This window comes from Asterias rubens, chromosome 10 (assembly GCF_902459465.1).
Source record: "Asterias rubens chromosome 10, eAstRub1.3, whole genome shotgun sequence".
Lineage (NCBI taxonomy): Eukaryota > Metazoa > Echinodermata > Asteroidea > Forcipulatida > Asteriidae > Asterias > Asterias rubens.
In genome coordinates, this window is record NC_047071.1 from 14999140 (window position 1) to 15013230 (window position 14091).

Consider the following 14091-nt stretch of genomic DNA (forward strand, 5'->3'; position numbering starts at 1 on the left):
GCCTGACGACACGTACTACAGATTTTTCTCTGCAGATCACAATGAAAGTACACGAACACAACAACAACCCTCGATGAGCCACAACACCGTATAATCTGAATGATCTCCATGGTAAACTGGAGCATCAAGGGGGCACATTTGCAACAAATTATCTCCAGGAAACAAACGGACATGTGAGTCACCCGCAAAAGGCAAGCTCATGAGCCAAGTTGAAAAACACGATGATGCTGTGCCTGCCAGCCACCTGCGGCTACTGGTACCACGTCGTGTAGGTACTGCAGCAGCTCTCTTATCAGGGGTGCAGACTCCGCAAAGGCTTTGGATGATCTGGAGCAGGTGTAGAGCTGTCTGCACCCAAAGAAGATTTTGAAAATAATGTTCATCGGAAACTTGAGTTGTTATACTGTTGGATTAGTTCCAATTGTAGATTTCTTTAAATTATCGTGGAGCTCTCTAAAACTTCCCAAGAGGGAGGGGCTACATAGTTCAAGAAGTCAACATCAGTGAATGGCTTTCATTGTGGATGCGGAGCTCCAATAGACTGTGCAAGTCTCGCGCGGATTTGAACTTCCGGGACCATCATGGTCCCAACCTTATGGAGTTTTACGTTGGGGAGATTTTGTTTCGTCCATTACTTTAGTTTAATGTAGTTTATGACCATAAAAATGACATATGTTGTTAAAAATGTAATACTAATTAACATCATGTATAAAAGTAAAAAATAAAGCCAACATAATAGCAAGAAAAACCGATATTTCAACTTGACCTCAGGTCAGGTTACTTGGTAAAAATTAAGAATTTGTGCCCATCTCCGATCTCAAAATTTACGCAGAAGCTTGTTTTGGTCGCGCGGGGTGAAAAGCCTTTTCATTGGTCCTCTTTAAACTGCGTCACGCGTTTACCTAACGCCCTTGCGACCATCGTGCGTCCGCGTATAAACCAGCTTTGAGTAGTTTCACATTCGGGCGTAGATCAAACAAACATCCTTGTTCCACAGTTTTACTTTTGTCTATACACAGACTTTAACCGACATTGTGTATTTGTTTAAAAGCTAAAACTAATTTAAACAAGCTCTACAGGGTATTTTTGTTGTTCAGATTCGGCATTAAGAATAAGTTAAAGCAAAGATTTGATTCATAAAAAAATAACGTTCTTCAGTTGTCGTGTTTTCTCGTTCCGGTGCGCGCGAGACTTGCACAGTCTATTGAATGAACAATGTACCATGTTACGTGAAGTAGAACCACAAAGAAGTTTAAACCAACTTGCGTCTAGATAACATAGAGTGTGGAAATTAAAGTAACATCAGAGTTAGAAAGTAACACTGGACTGCATGCCCAAGGCCCGTCTTTTTCTTAGCGAGCCAGTAAATTTACGACTGGAGAAGTCTAGTGTTCTCCTCTTACTTTATGTATCGAAATGTTGACTTTGAGTATTATTTAAGACAGATATCTTTGAATTCTGGTGAGTATTTATGAAAGTTATACATGTAGCCTACCTTTAAATAAACGATTATTGTATTGGTAAAACAAAATTTGTCCATCAAAAGTTCCTGCAGTCTTTTGAATTCTATCCCCAAGTTGAGCCTTAGATATGATATTAAAGAGAGCCACATAATTAAAACTGTCAATCTCTCTAAAAGAAATTGTATTATTTCTAAATGTAAAACAGCAGAAAATCTATTTATTGACAGCTTAAACAATTTTTTTGGGCCATTGTCAAATAGAATGCAAGATACACAACTCATTATGCAACTTATCCCCATTTTTTATTCAATTCTGAATTGCAAGGACAATCTTTGATTTGGTTTTTACCCATACACCGATGTGTGTTAGCACTGTATACTCAGTACTTTCCTTTTTCGAACCCACGACCCTTGCCATTCTGGAGCAGTGTCTTAACAACTAGACTACCGAGGTTGCTCGGTAGCTAGAGGCAGTTTGAATCCTATGTTTTGGCAGCGGATACCGCAACGATATAAGAGATGGGTTCGAATCCCACCCCAGTAAAATGCCTATGATATTTTTTTCACAGGACTTGGGAGAGTACTGAGTATACAGTGCTAACATACATCGGTGTATGGGTAAAAACCAAAGTTAATATTCTTTATCCCCAATGCAATTTTAACATCTGTTATAAGAACAATCTAGTGAAAAATTGATCTTATACACCTTCACCTTTTAAGAAAGTAAAGATGGGATTGAAAGTGTAAACTTTCCTAATAGTTTCTATTTAAAGTATGTGGGATCAGTTCAGAGCCTCTGCTTGTATTATTTTTATCTCTTTTTAGGGTTTCGTCTTAATTTTAATGTCACATGTATGCAAAGACCTGCTGAGCATTTTTACTATGGATTGGCACTATAATAGTATAAAGCTATAACTATTTTGTGTTTGTTTATTGTCTTGAATTGCAAATTGGCCGCCCAAAAGTTGAATGACTGACATCTCCGAAGATGTTTGATTTATCTCAGCATCTAAATCCAGTGTACATCCGGGGGATTACACTGTTTTGCTGAATTTCATGCAATCTCCCTCCTCCCTGGCAGCGGACCAATACGTGTTGATAGGGACTACTGAGTTAATTCCAGCTGAGACTCTACGGCCTGTGGTTTCCAGTCGAACCCAGAGAATTGTCTAGCATATGGATCTCAATTTAGTTTGCCTAAGCACATGGGAAACAACAAAAACCCATTTTATAATAGGATTTAGTGTTGTCTATCACTCAAATATCCGGTTTAGTTTTAGTTATTATTACGATATAAATAAGCGCGGCTCATGTACTTAATTGAGAGCTGGGAGATATTATTATGGGAATCGTGGGACAACGTCAAAATGTTTTAACTGGATAAGTTATTAATAACAACAATAAGCCTTTTCATGTAAGTTAGATCTCCTTGAAATTTCACTAAGGTCAATGCCTCCATGACCTGGGGTTAGCCTTGTTGCCCCTTTCAACCGTTCTTGAATGTCATTTTTCTTCAAGAAGTTGCTTGCCCCTATAACTTAGACACAATTAACTCATCCATTACAAAACATCTCCTCAATTATTATTACAAATATTTAAACTGCACGATTGAAGGCAACACTTGTTTGTTAGCTTCAAATGGTTTGTAGAAAGTTTTTCAATGAACCGCACAGCTGAAGTTTTAAGTGTCGTTTGTGTTCACACCTCAAAAAACTATCAATGCAACCTTGCTTTACGGATCAGTTACCACCTGTTTGTTTTCCAGGGTTATTTAAAAAAATAAAAGTACATGTACCAACAGTATCTTAAAATTGAAAAATATTGCAAGGGGGAAAAATACATAATTGTAAATATTAAATCACCACCCTTTACAGATGGGTTACCACGCTTGTTTTACAGGGTTATTTTTAATAATAATTGTGTCAATAATGTCTTAAAATAAAATATATGCCTCGGGGGGGGGGGGGGGGATCTGAATTGTTTTTTAATGAAAAATAAAATAAATGCAAGGCTTACTATAAGGTCTATAATTGGTGTTGCTATGGGCATCCTATAATGTTTCATGACTTGTTCACATAGGCCTATATTGTTCACATCACGATTAAGCCACATCAAATAATTCTGAGACTGTCTTCCATAAAGTTACATTCACTAATTGGAAATTTGCTTCTTCAAATATCTTGGATTAACTTTTAGTAAGTGAAATTTTGGTGACAAAGTTTTCAGCGTTTGATGATATACTTCTAGTGTTCTCATTGTGGAAATTACGAAAAAGACATTTTACACATAGTTTTGGTATTTTTTAATGCATTATGTGTAAAACAATACAGTAATATGGACGAAAACTTGAAAGTTTTTACAAAAAGATCTTTCGTCATCGTTACTGTACCCTGATTCGTGTTGTTAAAATACAATGTACTTTATTTGACAATCACCACATGTCAAGGTATACAATTTGCATTAAATATCTGTATCAAATTCCCAAGTTATAGAGGAATATCTTCCCCAAACCGGTCAAACAAATAGTTGGACTTTTGGCTTTAAAGGTAGGGTCATGGTTTTGTCAACATCTACGATTGTATAGTTAACATCTTAATGAAAGATACTTTTAAAGTCACTTGTGAAAGTTTCAACTGAATGCAGTTTTTAGTTACTAAACTAAAAAAAATCGGCAGCGTCAATTCCATCCAATTTTAGGGACGCGACAATGAGTAGGAACAGCATCTCTGGCTGCAGCATCCGCGAATGGACACCAACACTCAGAAATCTGAGAAACGTTTCAGAATTGTTGAAAGAACAATCCAAAAGGAATCCTTTCTCAGAAAAAGTTTATACTATTAACCATTTATCAAAAGTAACCTTTTTAGCGTACAGTCTACTGCCCTCCCTTTAAAAAGAAGTGTTTGACATAATTGAATATGTGCACATTTACTTCATAACCCTGACCCAAAAACATGAAATATTTCAACACAAAAATGGATCACCACAGACAAAGGAACTAACCTTGCTTAACCTAGTTGTTTTCCCAAAAACAATTGGCATACTGTAGATTAGACCATTTTAATTCTTAAACACCAGGCATTATTATGATTTGTATTATTTACTTGTTTACAGCTGGTCCCATATGTGGCCTTCTTTTGAACAAAGTGAAATATTGACAACATTCCTGCAAGGTGAACTTAATGGGAAACTACCCCATGTGTAACTATAGCTTCACAAGTCTAGTCAATCTATTTAAATTATTTTAAAGGGGAAATTGGTAATTTTACTAGTTCACACCACTGACCAGCCCAGTGAATTAGCATGACCACACCCACAGTTTCCTCCTTAAAATGAGGGTTTCCCAACCCTCTTGTCCCAACACAAACCAAAGGGCTTATTTGTCACTTATTTACACGTATCACTTTCACATGGGACAAGTTGAAGTTTTTGTTGAAACTTTATAGTCTTTGTAGTTTTGAAAATGTATTTACGAGATCTTTGACGGTTCACTTGCAGTTGAGGTTTGATGGCTGTTAGAACAAAAACAAATTTTGAAAGAATTTTTTTTTTTTCCTTTAAAAATGTTGTGCGTGGGTGGTAAGTAAAATTGTAAAGTAGTTGTTGTTGATGTTGTTGTTAATACAAGAACTTATCAATCAGTAGTAAATTTTGAGTAAGTTCAAGAGTGCATTGTTGAAAAAAAGTTTGATATCTTTCCTAAAATAGTCACCAAGATATGAATACTCTTTAAAGCATCATGGTGTGAAGCCTAAATATATACTCCATGGTAGCTCTAAATAACAGTCTAAAGAGAGAGAGAGAGAGTGTGTACAAACAAGTCTGCAAAATCATCACAGCTTAATAGGAACAAATCAATTATCAAATCAATAATACAAATCATTGTTGTTCGTTTTGTATTATTATTATTATTATTTGGTTTTGGGTTTTTTTTTTTTTACTTTCTGTGAATTAAACGTAAACAAAGAGGGTTTCCATGTAACTTTCGTTACTACTTTTTTTAATCTGTTTTCTCCTAATTTACAAGCTTTTACCTGGTAAAACATAATATTTTCTTGACGTCAACAGATTCCTTATAAATCCTAGCATTCTTATCAGGGTCAAAGGGTAAAGTAGTCCCTGCTTTTGCTTTGTGCCCCATGAGCCACCTCAGACACCTAGAAGGGCCCCCTGGTTAGTTTTTTTTTATCAAACATGTATGGTTTAGGAGAGAGTAGCCGACTTAAGCCATAAATGGCATGTACAATAAGGTGAGCGAATGATTGAGCGCACTGTAAACTTATCAATTATTCAAAAATTAATCACACTGTGGATATCCATGACAAATGTAACTATGACACCCCAAAACATGTGATTTTTCCCAATCATTGGCAATACATCATTTATCAAGTAGGCCTATAACCCTAATGTTTGTTTTGTCTTAAATAAAAACTTTCATTACCATGGGGGTTCAAGTAATCAAAAGCAGGTCTGATACACATATACTAATTACTTCACGGCTCAGGCAATGTTGAATGTCTCCATGCCCCTAGTCATTGCCTTGATGCCCTTTGAAATGATCAAATTACAAATACAAAATTATCTCACAGAGGTGCTTTTTACCATGGAAACATTGCCTTGCCCTTACAACTGCAAGAGAATTCATGAGCCTCCCAAATCCCAACCCTCAAAAGCTAGATAACAGGTTAGGTTTAATCATTGTATATGGTATCACAATTTGAATAAAATCATCCATTTTGAGCATGTGTGGGAACAGATGGGATTAAGTGATTTGGGGCAGCCCTGAAAATCAGATCACTAAATCTCAAGTCTAAAAATTAATGGTAAAAAGCAGAACCGACGGTATTTGCGTATATCTCTGGACATTTAAGTGTGCCTTTAGGCCAATACAGCTCTTTCGATAAAGATGTCAACATGCCGTCCTTAGCGAGAAGCACCTTCAGTTTTTAAAACAGTTTCAGACTACCCACACCAGAATTCTGTCACACTTGAGACTTTCATACAAGACTAGGCCATTGACTTGACATTCAACCATCCACGAAAATCAGCACAAAGACCATAATGACCAAACACCTTCACTGGCAAAAATGTTCTGTGCACCTCCAATAAAGTCACCTTTTTTAATTGGGTAACGACACCTGTTTTACACACATCACAGCATGGAAGGTAAAGGGTCAGACTAGACTATGGTGCTTGAACTGCATGTTAAAAGAAATTGCAATGGTTGCAACATTGGCACAACATCCTTCAAATATCGACTTGCATTTGATGTGCATGGTGAGGTATCAATTTATATTTGGGTTGCAGTAACACCATGTACCATTTGTAAGTGTTTAGATACTTTATTGGCACAGTTTATAATATGTCTACTTGCCAGATAAATTTTGGTTTTTAGAGAACTGTCTTGCTCTATATTCTACCACCCAGGTGTAAATTTTCAAAGCATCTCTAAAATATCCCCAAATCTACTCTGCGCTAGTAGAATATATAGCAAGACAGTTCTCTCAACAACAAAATCTATCTGGCAAGTAGACACTCACATGGTGTTACACAAACCAGATACAATGTACCATAATTAAAACATACTGTAACCCAGGGAAGTTGAGGATATAATGTAAAACAAACCAAGAGTCAGCACCATATAAACCACACCACAGAGAGATAGTCAGGGAGTATTAGTACCTCAAAACATTACATTATTGTATTTCTTCCATTGACAACTTCACATGACAGATCTGGGTAAATTTGTGCGAGTACAAAAGCAGTGGTCAGGGTTCCACACTAACATCAGCAAGTTACATCATAGAGTAGCTGATGATGTCATGGCTTTGGTTGCGCATTCAGTTTCACCTGGGTGGAAACATTACAACAAGATACGGCCCCATGGTTTGTGCATGGCATGACGGGTGAATGATGGTAAACACAAATGTTATAGTGGCAGGTGATCAGACATATGGTTAGTCTGATGGGGCATCTATGGCGCCTGTGCCTAAATGTTTAAAATCAACTAATGTCATGGGCGTCATTCAGTGGAAAAACCAATTGCAAGTTCCTCTCCTTCCCATTTCTTTTAAAATCAAAGATTCCTGAAGCTAATTACTAAAAAATAAAGCAAACAAACAAGAGTTTTGTTTAACCAACATTTCAAATGTGTACATCTATAAACTTGAATAGTTGGCACACTGGTGTAGGATCAACCATACATGTATATGCCACAACTAGTAAAACAAAAATTGTTTTAAAACATGAATCTCTTTTCAAGCAGTCAATCTACAGACAAACTTTCAGTTTGTGACCTGAATATTCAATCAAGTATCAAGAGGTTCCTTTTAACAAAGAAATATTTTAACTTAAGGCAAAGTTGATAACTTTTTCTAGCTTTATTGCATCTTAACCAGGAGGTTCCATTCAACAAACAAACATTTTTTTAAGGCAACACCGATAACTTGTTCTAGCTTGACTGCATTTCAACCGAAAATCTGGTATAAAGGTTCTGTTAAAAATCTCTTGGAACGTATGTTCAGTCAACAACATGTTGAAGTCTGGTGTTTTCATTGAAGGAGTCCAACAAATGGATGTTGGGAGTTCAGTTAGTTGAAAAGAAAAACAAATAGTGTCAACATACATATAACATAATTATAAGTGTGGTAAGTATGAACATAATACAGTCTAACAGCACTCACTCTGAACATCCAAAGAAACAAGTAGGTCTCTTGTACAGAGTCAAGTTAACTGGTCTAGTAAGTACTTAGGCGGCCAAGCTAAAAAATGCCTATAGGTTAACCGTTGAATTCCTACCAAAGTCACCCTCAGTACTGAAGTCTCATACCTTCTAAGAAATTGACACTTTCATTAGAAACCAAAACATTTTGGAAACATTTTAAAGACGCACCAAGACCAAAACAGGGCATATTGCTTTGACCTTCATTAATCAGCCCTTAAAATCTATTAGCAGAGGGTTAATTTCACTAACTGCGCACTAAGGATATGAGTGTTCAGAATCCAAAATTACCAGGCCTTCAACTTGGCACAGGCCTTCGAGTTCGCACATGCATCCTGGCTTCCCATCCTCCAAATCTTGTTTTTCATTGGACTCACGTCACGTCCCAACCCCCTGTTGAAGCTGATGCCCTTCATTGATAAACAACTAATATTCTAAGATGCTTGCAGTCCAATCAATGCAAACAATTTGGGAGAATTCATCCCCCGAAGACTGCGCTACATGTTTCTGAAGCTGATGACAGCTGGATGTGGTGTGGTAGAAAGCAACTTCTTGTTATCTCCTTTGTATCAAGAGTGTGAACTGAGCATGTTAGTGCCCTTAATACTTAGGGCTTTTCTACAAAGATGTAGTAGGTAGGAAGTGACAAACCTCCTGTCAGTTCACATTAAAGGCAACGTTTGCACAGCAGGTGTAGTAAACAAGACCTTAAGACAAGATTTTTGTCAAACCTGCCCCCCCCCCTCGCTATTAAAAGGGTTGTTAGTCCCTGGAAGCTATTTTTACATTAGCCAGGATACAGGCAACACCTAAAATACAAAGGTCAAACGACTGCATCTTAATATAAAACGGATAGTTGACATCGAGGCTGTCGCAATCTGCAAAAGTTAACCCACTTTACAATGAGAGAGTCAACCGTACACAGTGTTGACACAAGTTTGTTACACTAACTATTTTGTTGGTAAAATCAACAGTTTTGTAAATTGGCACTTGTCAAAAGTTATTACAACCATTCTAAATCTCAATAGAAAACAACTTTGAGACACAATTATAACTGAAAAAGTTGACAAGCTGAGAAAGTCTGGTGGTGCTCCGTCTGTTTGTTTTAACCTTTTTCTAAAAAGACTTCTGTACAACTCTCAAATTATGTGCCATCTGAAACTCTCACTAATGCACAAAACATTTACGATTTTTCGTACAAGAAGAAGTGTAGAGTGAAGTTTTGAAAAGCTTTGATTTGTTGTTAAGAGCATTAATGTTATTTTTGGTTTAAGTGTCAACAGGCCGGTTGCTATGGGAGTCATTTGGGCACGGGTGCAGTGAAAGCTTTCAAGGGGGTGGGGGGGGTAGATATTCATGATTATATAAAAGGTCGTCACTTTTCGACACAACCTCACCAATGTGATTTATGTCTTTTAAGAACGGGTCTACAAAGATCAAATTCGCTATCAGTCTAACACATTTAAATTCTTGGTTTTGTGCCAAGAATTTTTTCTTTAACGCTGGCCAAGTCTGCACGTACAGTGGCACTGATGGACGCAACTAATGTACGCAAGCTGAGAGCAGTGAGGTACAAGCCTGTGAGCAAGTCAACTGCAACAGTGCATCAAGTTGTGGGGAGTATCAGTAGTTCTAATTAGTGATTGATACTTGGGAAGGAAGTTATTAGTGATCAAATCAAAATCTAGGGATGATCAACTATGAATAACCCCTTTATTGTTGACAGCTTGACGTTGTGTTACGTACAATTGCAATAAATTTTTCTTTTATATAACATATCCTACTGGGTATGTACAGTATGGGTGTACAAACTTGTAATTTTGTAAGTTTTCCTCCATTTTGAACACACCAAATATAAAATTTACATTTTTATAGTGTAGCTTTTGTATAGTCATTTTGTGTACGGTGTAGACTAGAAATAAATGTGTAAGCAGTGCAGACCACTGACCACAATCAGCAGGGGTTGGTCTTTGAGCATAGTGGAAGGGCCTTGTACAGAATTTCAAAGAGAAAAAGCAACATAGTACCAAAATTTTTAATAATAACTTCAGACCATGGAGGTAGACTCAGTATCAGGCCTAGAAATGTACAGGTGACACAAAAGATGTATGAATTCTGTGAAACAAGAGGAGGGGGCAAATCAGAATGTTTCATTCTGTCTGCATGATTCAAAGATGCTTACTTTATTGTAATAAATTGGGTACGGTGAAAGGTGTGGGAAAGCCATGAAGTAGTGAAACTGTTCGGCAGGTGGAATCTCAGCTCACCGCAACTTAAAAATGCCAGCAGGTGCTGCAAACTGGAGGCAGGAAGCTCAACAGACGAGCACCTATACCCGGTAATGACACCACTAATTCTTGGCCTGTTGCCACTAACGCACCGTCATCGTCATCATGTGAAGGGGGGAGGTTGAATAAACGCCTGCTGCTCTTTACTGCTAAGATGGGGTATAAAACAAGAGTCATTCTATACAATACACAGTCAGTCTCTGATGAATAATTAAGTATCCCTGTATGTCTTCACTGTGTGTATGGTTACAACAAAATTGTAGTTTTTCCAATGACAACGCAACTTTTTTTTACTAGACCAATTATTGCTGACTATTGACTATGTTATACAACATTTTGTTATATGTACAAAAAGGTAGTTTCTATATCATTGCATGTAAAACCAATAAATTAAATTCCACACTATAAACAAATCACAAAGTCCTGAATCAGGAAAAATAATCCGTAAATGGCATACACAATTGATTAAGAAACATTTCTAAGATTGAAATGTTTTAAAATGGTGGAATCCCTGGCCTCTCTCTTAAACCACATTTATGCGAAGGGAATCGCTTCTCAACATGTAAATACATTTATCAACAGTTGCAGTGCTTCTTACCAAGTACCATGGATGTAAGTTTTTATGCCCAAGTTTTTTAGTAATTACCAAAGGTGTCCCTCTATTTCAGAAAAATCTGTAACAGATTATAATAAAAAACCAGACCCAAGCTCAATCTTTGAAAAGCATGTTTGATGCACAATGTACTATACTGTGTAACAACCCTACTTTACGAACATTACCATGACCAAACAAATGGTTATGAGATGCGTTTCAAAATTCCTGGAATTTGACCTGCTGGGAAGAAATACTTTTTATTATGTAGGCCTTAGTAACAAGAACCTTCATTTCATGTTTTAGATGAAAATTTGAAGAAAAAAAAAGCTGAGGACAACTCAATTTCCACTCTTCGTAATGAAAAAAGGTTTATTAACTGAACCACATGACCGCAACTATACATCAAAATCAAACGTGCTCTGAACCACAATACTAAGCAAAATTTCATTGGAAATTTCTTCAGATTTTGAAGTCCAAATATGAAAATAGTAAGATGTAGGCCTAATTGACTTTTTTTATCAGCATATCTTGTCTTCCCATAGGAAACCTAACGATTCAACTCCTTGCAATGTAGTGTCCCAGACCAATGCAGCAAAGGTTTGAGCTGAAATTTTTGGGGCAAACCCTAAGAAAAATAATTAAAATCTATTTTAAGTATCTTTACATACCGAACAATCCAACAACAACAAAATGTCATAACTTTTCATTACAGTTTGGCGAAGAAAGTACAAATTCCAAAAGCCCCTACTGCTTGAAAAATAATTTAAGGTTACCGTGGATATGACGTAATTTTTGTAATTTCATTCAATTATTTCCTCTTCCCGAACTAACATCATTTTTAATATGTGTGAGCTTCTAAATTGAGCTACCAAGCAACACAATACCGTAACACAGTAACAACATCCTCTTTCATTAAATATGGGGAATCAGAAACTGTGCTGCTTTTAATCTCTAAATGTAATTTACACTACATTTCAGTTTGGTTCTTTCAAATCTTTTTTTAACAAATAAAATGAAGTTCTGGTTTAAAGGCAGTGGACACTATTCGTAATTAGGGGGCCTACTCAAAATAAAAAATAAAACTTTCTTGATTACGAGTAATGGGGAGAGGTTGATGGTATAAAACATTATGAAAAACACCTCCCTCTGAAGTGATGTAGTTTTTGAGAAAGAGTTATTTTCCACGAATTTGATTTTGAGACCTCGGATTTAGAATTTGAGGTCTCAAAATCAAGCATCTGAAACACACAACTTCGTGTGACCATGGTGCGACAATGGTGTTTTTTACTTTCCTAGCAACTTCGACAACTGGTTGAGCTAAAATTTTCACAGGTTTGTTATTTTATGCATACGGTAGAAGAACACCAACTGTGAAGTCTTTGACAATTACCACGGACACTTTCGGTAAACAGTATTGTCCAATGGCCCACACTTCGTGTATCACAACTTATTTATAAAATAACAAACCTGTGAAAATTTAGGCTCAATCGGTCATCAGAGTCAGGAGAAAATAACGGGAAAACCTACTCTTGTTGCCGCACGTTTCGCCGTGTCATGACATGTGTTTAAAATAAATCCGTAATTCTCGATATAGAGAATTGATAATTGTTTTAATGTTTTTTTCAAAAAGTAAAGCATTTCATGGAATGATATTTCAAGAGAAGTCTTTCACCATTACCTTATGTAAACCCTGTGAGTTATTTGTAAATCTGTGGACTTTTTTTTGTTTTTCTGTTCCGAAAGTGTATAATGGCTTTAACGCCTACCATTTTAAGTTATTCAAGTCTGGGTTGAGTTGTTCCCTCTTTTTTTCTCCCTCTTCAATCAGTTTTAAATACAACACACCATCATATCATCAAGCGCTCACAAGTCATGAAGCGCCCATGAGCCGGGTTGAGTCTGCATGTGATTGGTCGTGTTTTCAACACAACAGTTTTACATGAATTGTAAAATTTGCAAGTGATCTGGAGTTTCTTCGATAAGCTTTGAAAGTTGTCTTGACAACAAAATTAGGATGGAGGAATTGGTGAAGGGACGGCATCATGGCATAAAAAAAAAAATGAATTGAGATAAATTGAGATGAATGGGATCTGTTTATTACAACTTCTAAATTGTTTGTGAGCTATATTTAAGACTATGGTGATAAATGGTTAGTGGAAAAAGCTGCCGAAGGACAAGAAGGATGCTGAACACAACCATCACTTTTTCATTCATAATTTATGACCCAAGTAAGTACGACGACTACACCCCTAGTGTTATTTACTAAACAATCAGTTTTAAGATTTATGGTTTGTATCACTATTGGCCTACTGCTTACCTCCATGGTTGAATGAATCATTATTTATTTAAACTAAAGGAAAAGTTTCCGTATGGCGCCACCACTTTTTCACTCATTTTTACAAAACGGGATATATCAATCAGGTAAATAAGTTCCTATATTATTTTATATCGAATGAAAAAGTGGTGGCGCCATACGGAAAGTTATCCAAACTAAATACTAATATTAAGTAAAAAAGCCAAAAGCACTCTTCCTGATTCAAATTTTGGGTAATACCCCCGTCCTTGCTTATTATTGAGCCATTGTCAGCTACGACAACCCACCCACGACCTTTCATTTGGAAATATGGAGGAAGTACCTGCTTCCTTTACCCGACATTGCATTTCGAAAAACAGTAAAGAGCACAACACAGGGTACAACAACATGCACAATAATGCAACGCAGTACAGACACTGTCAGTGTCTGCCCCACATGCATTCGCACGTACACACACACATGACAGTAGGCAATCCTACATGAAAATAGAATGAACTGCTGTTAGATTTTGCACACATTGAAAAATAATACAAATGGGCAGAAGTTAAAATAAAAACTGCACATGGTTATAACATAGATTATACAAAATACAATGTCACGAATCCAAATGCTGCCTGTTCCCCCATTTTACCGTCTGCAATGCATGAACTTTTACCGTTCGTTACGATCATCGCGAATTGTGTGTTCTTGATTTATGAGTACAATAATACA

General features: G+C 36.6%; 1 protein-coding gene across 4 annotated transcripts in view; it reads right to left on the minus strand.

The window, feature by feature from the left end:
• LOC117295354 (myocyte-specific enhancer factor 2C-like) overlaps positions 1-14091 on the minus strand; it is a 93134-nt gene that overhangs the window by 78342 nt on the left and 701 nt on the right. The window lies entirely within an intron of this gene.